The sequence below is a fragment of the Bactrocera oleae genome, chromosome 4 (assembly GCF_042242935.1).
Source record: "Bactrocera oleae isolate idBacOlea1 chromosome 4, idBacOlea1, whole genome shotgun sequence".
In the NCBI taxonomy this organism is placed as follows: domain Eukaryota; kingdom Metazoa; phylum Arthropoda; class Insecta; order Diptera; family Tephritidae; genus Bactrocera; species Bactrocera oleae.
In genome coordinates, this window is record NC_091538.1 from 46,207,363 (window position 1) to 46,219,105 (window position 11,743).

The 11,743-nt window shown below is 35.1% G+C and overlaps 1 protein-coding gene across 8 annotated transcripts in view; it reads right to left on the bottom strand.

The window, feature by feature from the left end:
* nahoda overlaps positions 1-11,343 on the bottom strand; it is a 139,014-nt gene extending 127,671 nt beyond the window's left edge. For 6 of the 8 annotated variants that reach the window (XR_011395820.1, XR_004976528.2, XM_014244537.3 and 3 more), the window contains exon 1: positions 11,162-11,343. The gene's annotated coding sequence lies outside the window, so the exon portion shown is untranslated. Of the gene's footprint in view, positions 1-10,462; positions 10,607-11,065 lie in introns of those variants that run through there. The other 2 variants (XM_036362729.2, XM_036362727.2) reach the window with 2 other exon arrangements.
* Between the last annotated feature and the right edge of the window lie 400 nt (positions 11,344-11,743).

Sequence of the window (11,743 nt, forward strand, 5' to 3'; positions counted from 1 at the left end):
TTTTTTAATTTTTCCTTACTTTTTTAACACATTGCTATTGCTCTGTCCATTTTTCCACTTTTGGCGTTAATTGTGTTCGGTCATTGTTGTAATTGAATCGATAAGCAACACGCCTAAAGCGCCCAAGCCAACCATAAAATGAAGAAATTAGTAGACAAAAAAACGTTAAATTAAATAAATGAGTGTTCAATTTAAGAAAAAACAACAACAATAACAAACTACATTTATTTCGAAAGCGAAAACTGCAGTTTTTTGCACATGCGCAGCGTTTTCGCTACCATATTACTTATGCTATGCTTTATTTAGGTACATACAAATATTTTTATGTATATACATACATATATACACCCTTATATATATGTATATATGTATATATATATATATATAGGTATAGATATACAGATATATGGAAATACAGCTATAACCATACCAACATGCGCGTTAAATTTATTAGTTTCCAACGAAATAGTGAAACCTTTAGTAAAAACAAAAAACTCAAAAACCAACAATTAAAACACATTCAAGCAGCGAAAAAACTAATATTAGCAATGACAATCAAAGCCAACGTCCAAGTAAAATGCGAAAAAAAGAAATGCAAATTATTTGCTTCGCCCATCAACACTTTATAGACTTAATAAATAAGCGCCGCATAGCTAGTAATTTATGTGTGTATGTTGGTATGTATATGGACGAGTTGGCGCATACCAAGGCGCACACATCTTACATATATATATGGCGTAAATGTAAATATCTGGAAAGCACTTATAGACAAATTTGTAAATACAAAAAAAATTTGCTTAGCAACAAATACGCTGCTAACAACATGAAAAGATATAGATCGATAGGTATAGATAGAACAGCAATAAGCCGCTGAGAAAATAATACTATTAAATCACCTGAAATTATTATATCAATAGTAATACTGAGAGTTCAGGTCATTGCTAAGATCAAATGTAACAGGGGCTAATTTAGCATATTAGCTGTGAATAAGCAATATACCCGTGTTAGTGGTAGAAGAGAGAGAATCCGCAGATAGTATCCTTTCGATATACATAAGAGTACTCTCCTTCAAAATTTCATTAATTCTTACCACGGCCCAATGGACAAATTGAACGATACTCGGCCGATTAGCACTTAAGTGAACGTTGCCTAATCAGCAAGCAGATTAATCATCATGGAATCACTAAAATAAACAGATTTGGCCTTATTAGGTTAATTTTAGAAATAGAATCTTGGAATATTTGTAGATTTTAAGATCGCTTTGGATAGCACAAGCACCAGATACTTTTTTAAGCCACTATATCGAAATTTGACAAATCATTTAATTGTGTAAAATGTCATTGAACAACACCACAACTTGAGTCAAATAGTCAAACAAAGGATACAAACGAACAAAGTTTCAGATTCATCCAAAATAACTTAGACAGTTAGAGTCAATTAATATAAAAAAAGGTCACTAAGAAAATGCACTACTCGAATCAGCTGTCCTTAATATAAGTCAAATCTAAATACAAGTATTTCAACCTTATGACTAAAATTTATTAGTGAAATGATGTACTGTACTGATTTTTGTAAAACCTGCAATAGGATTCACAAATTAGCGAAGAATTTTTAAATTTAAGCAAAAGCTATAAACACTGTATAACGAGAAGAAAGCTCTTAGATTGCCAAAGCCCGAATGACCGCAGGATATAATAATTGAATTGTATACTTGACCGACACCGATTAAAAAAGGGTCAGAATATCTACACACAAAATACACAGTAGTGATAAAAAATCATACAGGAAACCGTTGAAGCGAAAACACGCTGCTCTCTACATAACGGGAGCACTAAGAACCTCTCCAACGGCTTCAGTAGAAAGGTTACTCAACCGACCACCAATTACCATTACAGTAAAGCTCCGCAGGTAAATAAGCTGTGAGATTGGCACGGAGTAAGCTTTAGCTAATATTAAAATAAGCTCCATCTGGCATTACAAAGGACCTGTAGGTCTATGTATGGCGTGACAGCTAACCACCGTAAAAACCCAAAAATTCAGACTGTACGAAGAGCAGAAACATTCATTTTCGATTTTAAACCCATTCACAAAGCCTCACCGCTTCACAAAAGCAGACCGTTCGCGAGTTACCTGAATTTTTTTATCCATATATCCTAGATGTTCTTTATAATAACCAAGAACTATTTACCTATACATCTCCTTCGGCTGGGCGGTTGTCGTACAAATTGAATAGGAGTATTGGGGAAAGTAAAGAATTTTTCTTCAAATGTATACCTTCAAAAAAAACAAAATTCCTAAAATCTTTTTTTATATTCTCACCCAAAATATGCTGCTGATTTGGTACAGTTCCAAAATTGGTCTTTGTACCAATTCATCTTTGCAGATTTATCTGAGTATAAGCACTTATGACAAAGACACAGTTCTTAAGAATTGAAACAAGAGCGCAATGATGGCAATGAATTATTGACAGATCAGATGGCATTTTAAACGATATATGTATATCTAAAATACTAAGTTTGTATGAAAAAGTGCATATGTGTGGAAAGGAATAAAGCCAGTATAAGTCAGAGTAAGAACTTTAGTGCAGAAGGCAGAGAAGCTTAGCTGAGTATAATAGCTCAGAGCGTATTTAATGTGGGATAATGAATACATAAAGTAAATAAAACGATATTATTATGCTTTTATGAGCAGCTTAGAGACTGTCTGACTACTCGAAATTGTGTATGAATGCGTCTGCGCGGATGGCTGATGGATCTGAATAGACGCGAGACACGCATAAACATTCGTCTGTGTTTATAGTATCTATAAATTTACGAATAAAATAAGCGAATCAAGCAATGGAACGACGAGTCAAAAGCTGAGCTGAGCAGGAATACAAGTACCTATCAAAAAGTGGAATTAATAATTAAAATTAAATAAAAATAAAATTTTATTTCAGCAAAAATACGGAATAAAACGAAGTAAAATAAATGTGACTCAGTTTGCTAAAAGACGCGCAACAAAAGCAAAAAATATTCCAATATTCCCGCGCAAACTTCCACTGAAAGGCAAAGAAGCGCGGCAAAAAATTGATCCCTCGATTGCTTTGTACTTAAGAGCTTACGGTTTTACGAAATCAATGGCTGATTAATAGCTTACAGATATTGTTATTGCTGTTGGTATTGTGTGAAGATGCTTACAACGCAACGTAGAAGGCGGCGACTGCGCATTCCTCCCTAGCAACATTTCCTTGCGCTCTTGACTCGCGGCTTTTGCTGCTTCTTTGGGGCTTTTTTTGTTCTTAGTTGTGTACTTTATTAATTTTCTTTGAATTCTGAGTGCCTTTGTTGATTTCGTGGTAATGTTTTTTCATTCTTTCTTACAAAAATTCACGCTTGCGACAGCAGAGTAATGATGTCATCATCTGCTTACGTTTGCTTATTTTTTGTGACAATCTAAAGAAGCAGGAGAAGTCTGAAAAGACCTTAAATATTTTATAAACTGATTGAATACGTCTACATTGTTAAGAAAGTTAGTTACTGACTATACCAGGTGTAGCGGAATTAACCTGATAGAATATGGCGTTTAAAGAGCCTTTATTATAAGCTCTGAAGCCCCGTTTTTGTCAGAAAACTGTAATTGATAATATTAAATAATAAGATTTATAACTTATACCAAGTGTAACGGTATCGCCATGAAGTGAGCGTTAAGATGTTGGTAGGAAACATTTGTTGTAAACGACCCAAAAATGTTTTTTGTTTTGTTTGATTGGCATGACATCTGTCACACATATTCAATAACCTTACAGTCATTGAATAAACAACATCATATTTTTTCATGATGTTAAAATTGTCAAATTGAATAAAGACAAATGGAAAACCGAAAAAAACTCTTGTGACATTTTGCCTTAAAGACACGAAACAAAATCAGTTTTGCATCGAATTGTCACTGGCGATGAAAAATGGATTTGTTTTAAGAATCCTAAACGGATAAAATCAGGGGTTAATCCGGAACAATCATCCACACCGACTGCAAAAACAGATCGATTCGGTAAGAAGGCAATGCTCTGTGTTGGTGGATCAGAAGGGTATGGTATATCATGAGCTTCTGAAACCTGGTGAAACTGTTTATACTAATCGCTACAGACAACAAATGATCAATTTGAACCATGCATTGATCGAAAAACGAACAGAATGGGCTAGAAGACACGGCAAAGTAATTTTGATACACAACAATGCAAAATCTGTTCAGAACACAATCAAAGTACTTGGCTCAGAGCTGCTACCCCACCCATCGTATTCACCAGACTTCGTATCTTCCAATTACCATTTTTTATCATCGATGGGGCACGTATTGTCTGAGCAGCACTTCGATTCTTACGCAGATGTCGAAAATTGCGTGACTGGCTGGTTTACTTCAAAAGACGAACATTTCTATTGGCATTTTATTCACAAATTGAATAAATATTTCGTACTTTCCCATTCAAAATTAGTATACGATTTTCATAAAAAACCGGTACACCTGGTAAATCTTAATTTTTTTCAGTTACCGGAACGGAATCGACAGAGTTCTCGCGTTAAAGGCAAAATTCTGGTTGAGAAAAAAGCAGAGGATATAATTCAGCTGTTTGTTTATTAATTGTAGCCAATAGGTGGGGGCTCTTAAGCCCAATGTTTATGATTAGAGAGACAATAGATCGATCCCATCTTCCAATATGTCCCTTTTTCTCGGTAACATATATAGTCTAACATAATTTTAGTAATTAAGAATCAAACAAGTTTGAACAATTAGACAGGCCCAAGATGGGTGAATAAAAGAACTACAGCTAACTTCGCAAGCATCAGAGACGTTCTATATAAGTAGGAGTTTGTACTTATCTGCATGAGTCCCTATACGATTGTGACTCGCTTTAACTTTTACTAATGTTAACAGCTATATCAATTGTAGAAATTCAAGGAATCTTAACAACTTAGATCCATAGAGAAAATTGCGAAAGGTCATAGGAGCTCTAAAGTATTCCCTACTAGGGAAGACAATTTTAGGTTACAAGCTTTACAGTTGACCGCCACAATTACCACAATACGAAACCTTATCACATTAATGAAAAACCGTGACGTCATCGAAAGAGATGCCAAGTTTTTTTCAATATTTCAATACATTAATATTTCAATAAGTTTGCCACGTTGTTTGTAATACCCAAAAGGAAACGTCGGACACCCAAAAATTTTTATATAAATGATCATGGTGACGAGCTGAGTCGATTTAGTCAGATCCGTCAGTATATACGCGAACTAGTCGCTCTGTTTTTAAGATATTGATCTTAAATTTTACACATGCCCTTTGATGTTCCATCGCTACATTTTCCGAAGAAATTATGCAGATCGGACTACTATAGCTTATAGCTAGCATCCAAACTGACCAAACAGATTTAGAAAAAACTAAGAAACAAAAATATATACGAGTACAGTGGCTTTAATGAAAATATTATGACTTAAGTTGACACGCTCAATTAACTGCAATTAAAAAATTCTTATGCAAATGTAAGTTACCTTATAAAATGCATATAAATTCTCCATCTCCATATTTCACGCCTCATCCATAAAATCCTTATTTAAAGCATTATAACATTTGTGAAACAAATTTCTAAAACCAAAAACTTATAGGCTAGTCAGTGTGCCCCTATTACGGCAACAGAAATCTACCAATAACAAAAACCTAACCGCAACTATGCAATATTTCTAGCTCAACGTGGTAAATTCATTCATTAATTACACTATAAGCCACAAGCCCACATCTGCACGACACCAACACGATCCACAACAGCGCACATACATACTTATGAAAACATTCCGACGCTATGCTTTTTGCTCATTATTGGCATTCTTGAACTAACCATAAATGCCGCAACCCTCCCACTCTTCGGCGCTTGTAGGCAAGTGGTAGTGGCAATAAAAAATTAGCAAATCACCTCGGTTATGCCCGCAACTGAAATCTGCGCTCATGCCGCTAAGGCAAGTGGGCACACACACACATATGTATATGGATACATATAATATAATATTTATGTATGTTTGTATATTCACCTTCAACTCTTTTCTATGCAGAGTAGCAGCACTGCTAAATGGTTTCACTTTTTTCTAACCAAAGCGAAAACGCCCTCGCCGCCTTCCTCGAAACAACGACGTGTTGACGATTAGCTAAAGAATGTTGCCAACGCGAATACGAAAATAATAATATATAATTGGTAAGCAGCTTCATTAGTTATTCCAAGCATGGCAGGAAGAGGTAAGTGTGTAGTAAGGAATTTCATATTTGTTTAAATAAGAAAGCTATATTTTTCATAATTTAAGGTATACTTAATATTTTTTACCCCAGGAGCAATTACATAAATATATAAGTATATTTTTTTTAATGATGAACTTCAGAGAATACAGATCCGCGATAAATTAACGAAATAAACTTTTAGTGAATGCTTTTTAGTGTGGTCAAAAAACCCAAAGAATTAGAAATGAGAGAATAAATGATATTAGAATGAATGCGGTTCACCCTTTTCTTACTAACATTACATTTTTCTAGGCCTTTAACCTTTTAATAGACCAGTCTCAGCTTTCCTCTTTCTTCATGCCTTAAATTTATAAGAACTTTCTTCCTTCTTTGGATACAAAAAGGCGTTAAAACATGTGTGATTTGCAGTGAGCTCTGTGTTGAGTCCATGACTGAGTCTGAATGATCTCATATACATATACCATATGTATATATTTCTTTGGGATTTTCATATAATTTCAAAATTTTTAGAGACCCAACCGGACACCTACTCCCACATTAGCTGTAGGGTTGCTTTGGCTAAAAGTGCTAGGCTCTTAATGATAGAACTATTATATAAATGATTAGGTTTGGATTTTGTTCGATGGAATGTTTTCGGTGGCTTTGTGAACAAAATATCATTGCATTAGATTTACAGTGTTAATATAATACTTGTATAACCCGAAATATAGCGCGTTGCCAAACTAATAACTTTTAAATTTCACACTATATACAAAACTATTCGGTATTCAAATGTTACATTTTGAATAAAATATTATTGTACCTCACTAAGACTGTACAACTTTTTTAATATTCAATGAATTAAATCACTAAAAAAGGAAGATTAAAGATAAAGACCAAAAAAGAAAGACCCCGAAAAATACCGTAATCCTGAGATTATAATTTCTAAACCCCGAAATTTCAGACCAGCTATTTTTTTAAAAAAGAAACCAGGATCCGCAATTAAATCTCACAACTACTTTTCCTAGCTGTATTTTAAGATATCCCAAACAATATCGAGATCCCGAAGTTATCAATTATAAATTCTGAAATTTCGGGATTGTAAAACTATCATATATTCTATAAAAATTCTTGTAGCTACACTTAGACCGCACCAATGTCCTAGGTGCAGACTTTTTCAAGCAATCGTTGGACAACGCGCGCTTTGCTGACGGTCAGTCGCCAGCTGTGCGGCCATTACCAAGCGCGCAATTGGCCACCTGACAGCCAGCGGATGATTACTTATTTATTTACATGCATCTGTATGTTTTTTTTTTGTATATACATATATGCATAAGCATGCATGTGTAACCAGCAAGCCGCAAACATCAAGCGCTTGGCACGACACAAAGCGGCACCGGTGCGCACTCAACGCTGTTGGTGGCGCAGCGCTTTTGACGTAGCAAAGAGCTGACGACGCTGATGATGTTGTCACTCGGCATGCACACAATTGGTATTTATGGCATTAGCCTACGCCGTTGTTGTTGTTAGTTTATTACTTTATTGCCGTTAACTATTGCAAGCGGCGTGGGCGAACTAGAAGGCACAGCGCAGCCGCGGATGCGTGTGCAATTAAAAAAAATCGTACACGGTTTATAAATAACTGTGAGCCACTGTGCGCTCAAACACACACACACCAATGTAGGTGCATATGTGTGTGTGACGCAACTTGGCATGCAATTTAATTACAAATCACGGCCGCTTTTCATGGCATTTACGCGTGCTGGCTGTTGCGCATGCGCTGTATAGCTGCGACTGCATTTGCTATTGCGCATGCGCCTGCATCAGCGCGGCATTTGCCGTTTTTACAATTCTGAATGCGTTTTAAGCAAGCCAGCAAGCGTTGCTTCGCGCTCTATACGCTTATGCTACTACACATACACATGCACAGCCGTAAAAGCATATAAATTTTTTATAATGAAAATTATAATGCAAGTCGTGATGAAGATGGCTGACGGATTGTGCAAATTCTTATTCTGTTTTCTGATTGTGGGTGCCATCATCATCTTTGCTATTTCCATATATGTGAGTGAGCGCGTGTATGTATGTTTGTACGAAATGCTGTCATCAACGCGCCAACATCTTATTTTTCTAAATATTTCTTTTTCAGTAATTATTTTTATTTATTAATTTGTTGTTGTTTTTGCTATTGCAGCAGTAATCACATTGTGTTTTGGCCACTTGGCAGCTGTGCTTGCTTGAGCTGAATTTTAATTACAAATTACTATATTATGCACAAAATGACTTGCAACCAAAAATAATTAACCCTTGGGTGTTCTTATGGGTTCTAATTTAATTTCAGTTTCTGTTTTTCAGTTAACAGTTATCGCCTGCATAAGTCGACGTGATGTGGAAGAAAATATTGTGCAATATTTCAAGGTTTATCAATCAAAGGCTAAAGTAAATGCGAAGAATTACTGCGATTTTTTCTTAATTTTAATACTTTTTAATAAATATAATGGTCTCAAATATCACTATCTCCTTGGGGAAAATAATACAATCATTGAAAAATTCGGTGCCCAATTACCATATAATGAATAAGCTCAATGTTGAAACAAAAAGGATGCTTAAGAGAAGTGGAAAGACTTCGAGGGCGGCAGAATATACTCGTATATACATATGTATGTAACAATGCGTCCAAAAAGTGAGGACACTTTCGGAGTTCAGAGGATTAAGTTTTCTTGCAAGAGACAACAAAGGTTAGAAGAAAAAAAGTTAAAAAGTTTATAAAAAAATTCTCAGCCAACAAATTTGCTGACTCTTCGAGCGTAATGTGGTCTAATGGCCCGATAACATCAATCTCAATAATATTATATACAAAACCACAGTCATAATTAAGGCACCGGACTTAGCTAACTGCGATTACTTACTGTTTTAAAAACTTACATACATCGTTAAAAAACTCAGTGCGATATGCCTACTACATAAAAAATCAGAGAAAGTTAAACAAGCTCATTGAAACGTGATAAATTGCGTAATTTTCAACGCAGAACTTTGGAAACACTTCGGAACAGTTCAAGATGCTTGAATTTATTTTAGTGCTATATTCTTCATTAAATTCAAATATATCTACCTATTATCATGGAGTTGTGGACTTTCTTCACTAAATGCGATGATTTAGCGTTAGTGATTTAATCGAAAATGACCAAAAGGCACAGAACACGGTATATTAGCTTCCGATCTTTTTATACCCTGAACAGATAAGTTTGCCACCATGTTTGTAACACACAAAAGGAAACGTCGGACACCCTATACAGTACCATATATATATAAATGATCAACGTTTCGAGTTGAGTCGATTTAGCCATGCCCGTCTGTTTGTATTGTATATACGCGAACTGGTCTTTGAGTTTTTGAGGTACCGATCTAAAATTTTGTTCTCAAGGAGCTGCTAATTGTCGGAACCGGCAAAATCGGACCACTATAGTATATAGCTACCATACAAACTGAACGATCGGAATCAAGTGTTTGTATGGAAAACTTTTTGAACGAGATATCTTCACGAAATTGTGCATGGGTTATTGTGGAAGTGTGTACCAATAAAACATAGTCTAAATGTAATCTAAGTAAAATTATACATGCGGTCCGTCTGATTTACATAATGTTAGGTTAATGTTTTTAATTCTCGCTCATACAGTAGACAAATGACTCTTCTTTGACCTATTTTATAATATTTATAAACATTAACTTAGTCATCTTTATTCAGCCGAACAGTATTAAAAAAGAGCTATTCTTTATCTAAGGAAGTATATCTACAGTTTTCGATGCTTTGGTGCTATTGAGTCTTCGTATCGGATCTCGACTTCTAATCGTGGTGTTTGTCTAATTGGTAAAGGAGAGATGACACTTAGAGTTTTTGATATGCATACGAAAATTTTTGTATGTCAGAAATAAACTCAAGTGCTTGACATTGTTTGACGATAAGCCGATCGTGGTTGAACAAAAACTCTCCAAAATCTTTTTTCCAATTTGAGCCTACGACTCTAAGTTGTCTAAATTTGTTCTAGGACTAGTCTAAAATGCAATTTATTAATGCTTATCTTTCGTGTAATATTCATATAATTAATATTTATATACATTCAGTGGCTAAGGTAGACTCAAATCGCCTATTTCCATTTCAAAATTCATAGTTATCATTGTAAGAAAAAAAAGTATAATATTTCAGCAGTAAGTAACTTACCTTATATAGTTTTCTCTACGAGGCTTTTGTAAAATCCATAAATGTTTTTGTACTATTGTATTTATAATCCAATAGATTTTCACTGTTTCGATTTCGCTTTGAAATTTGAGTATTATGCTTCAGATTATTATTTTTTAATTGTTAATCAAATTATAATAAATAATAATAATTCATTCTTTCAAATAAGGTTGACTTAAATTATTTTTATTTAATTTTTTTTCGTGTATATTTTTATTTAAGTTTAGTTATGAATCAACGAAATTATTACTCAGTGCAAACTTCTACTTTGTTTTCATTGAAAACAGCTACTCTCCCAATTGCGAAATATTTTTGCGGAACTCAGAAACAACACAAAACCACAAAAGAACCACTTTTTAGATATTTTTGTTTTTGTTTTTCTGCAAACTAAATTTGCTTGTATTTCAGCTATTTTTAAGTCCCAATCCAAATGTTTTTGTTTATGCACTTTCGAGACATGTGCGCAGCTAAAAAAAATATGCCACAACTTACGTGGTAGCGAGTGTCAAGCGGCGACTCGCGCGCGTTACCACTACAGTCCAGTTAAAATTAAAATAAAATACCTACACACACACAAAAACTCACTTTAAAAAGATGAAAACAAAAATTCGAACGTTGCCAACGTCGACGACGTGGACACAACACGACCACACACTGCACTTAAATAACTATGACACTTACGGGTACGAAGTAAAACAACGAAAAACAAAAGCGCTCAGAAACACCTGAACTAAAACTGGTGTTCAGAAAGAATCGGTTGGTGGGGAGCGGCAATACGTTAGCGGCACTTTGCAGCGAACAGTTGCTTGTTGTTGCGCACAACGTACTTCACTCGCGAACGTCTCAGAAACGACTGAAGTCGGTTGCGAAGAAAAAACCGGGCCGAACTTACAGGTAACCGCCAGAGAAAAGCTCAGAGCCAACACAAATGAATACAAGTATAATGAGTACCGGCAGTAGGCGACGTGAGCTTCAGTTTTAGCTTAGACTGTGTCTCTAACTTTGACTTCAGCTGGAGTACAAAAAAGCGCGACTTCTTGCTAAAGTTTCCAATTGCGGGCTTAAATTAACATCAAGAGTGTATAAGTATAAATGCACATTACCTACCTGTAGGTCTAGGCGTTCGTCATTAACTCTCTGCAAGAGAGCACTCACGATGGTCATCGTGAGAATCCAGACCGCCGCATTCATGCTCACCTGTTGCTTATTACGCTCAATTAATGCGTATTGATTTCCATTTCGATTTGATCGTCGTCTTTCGTC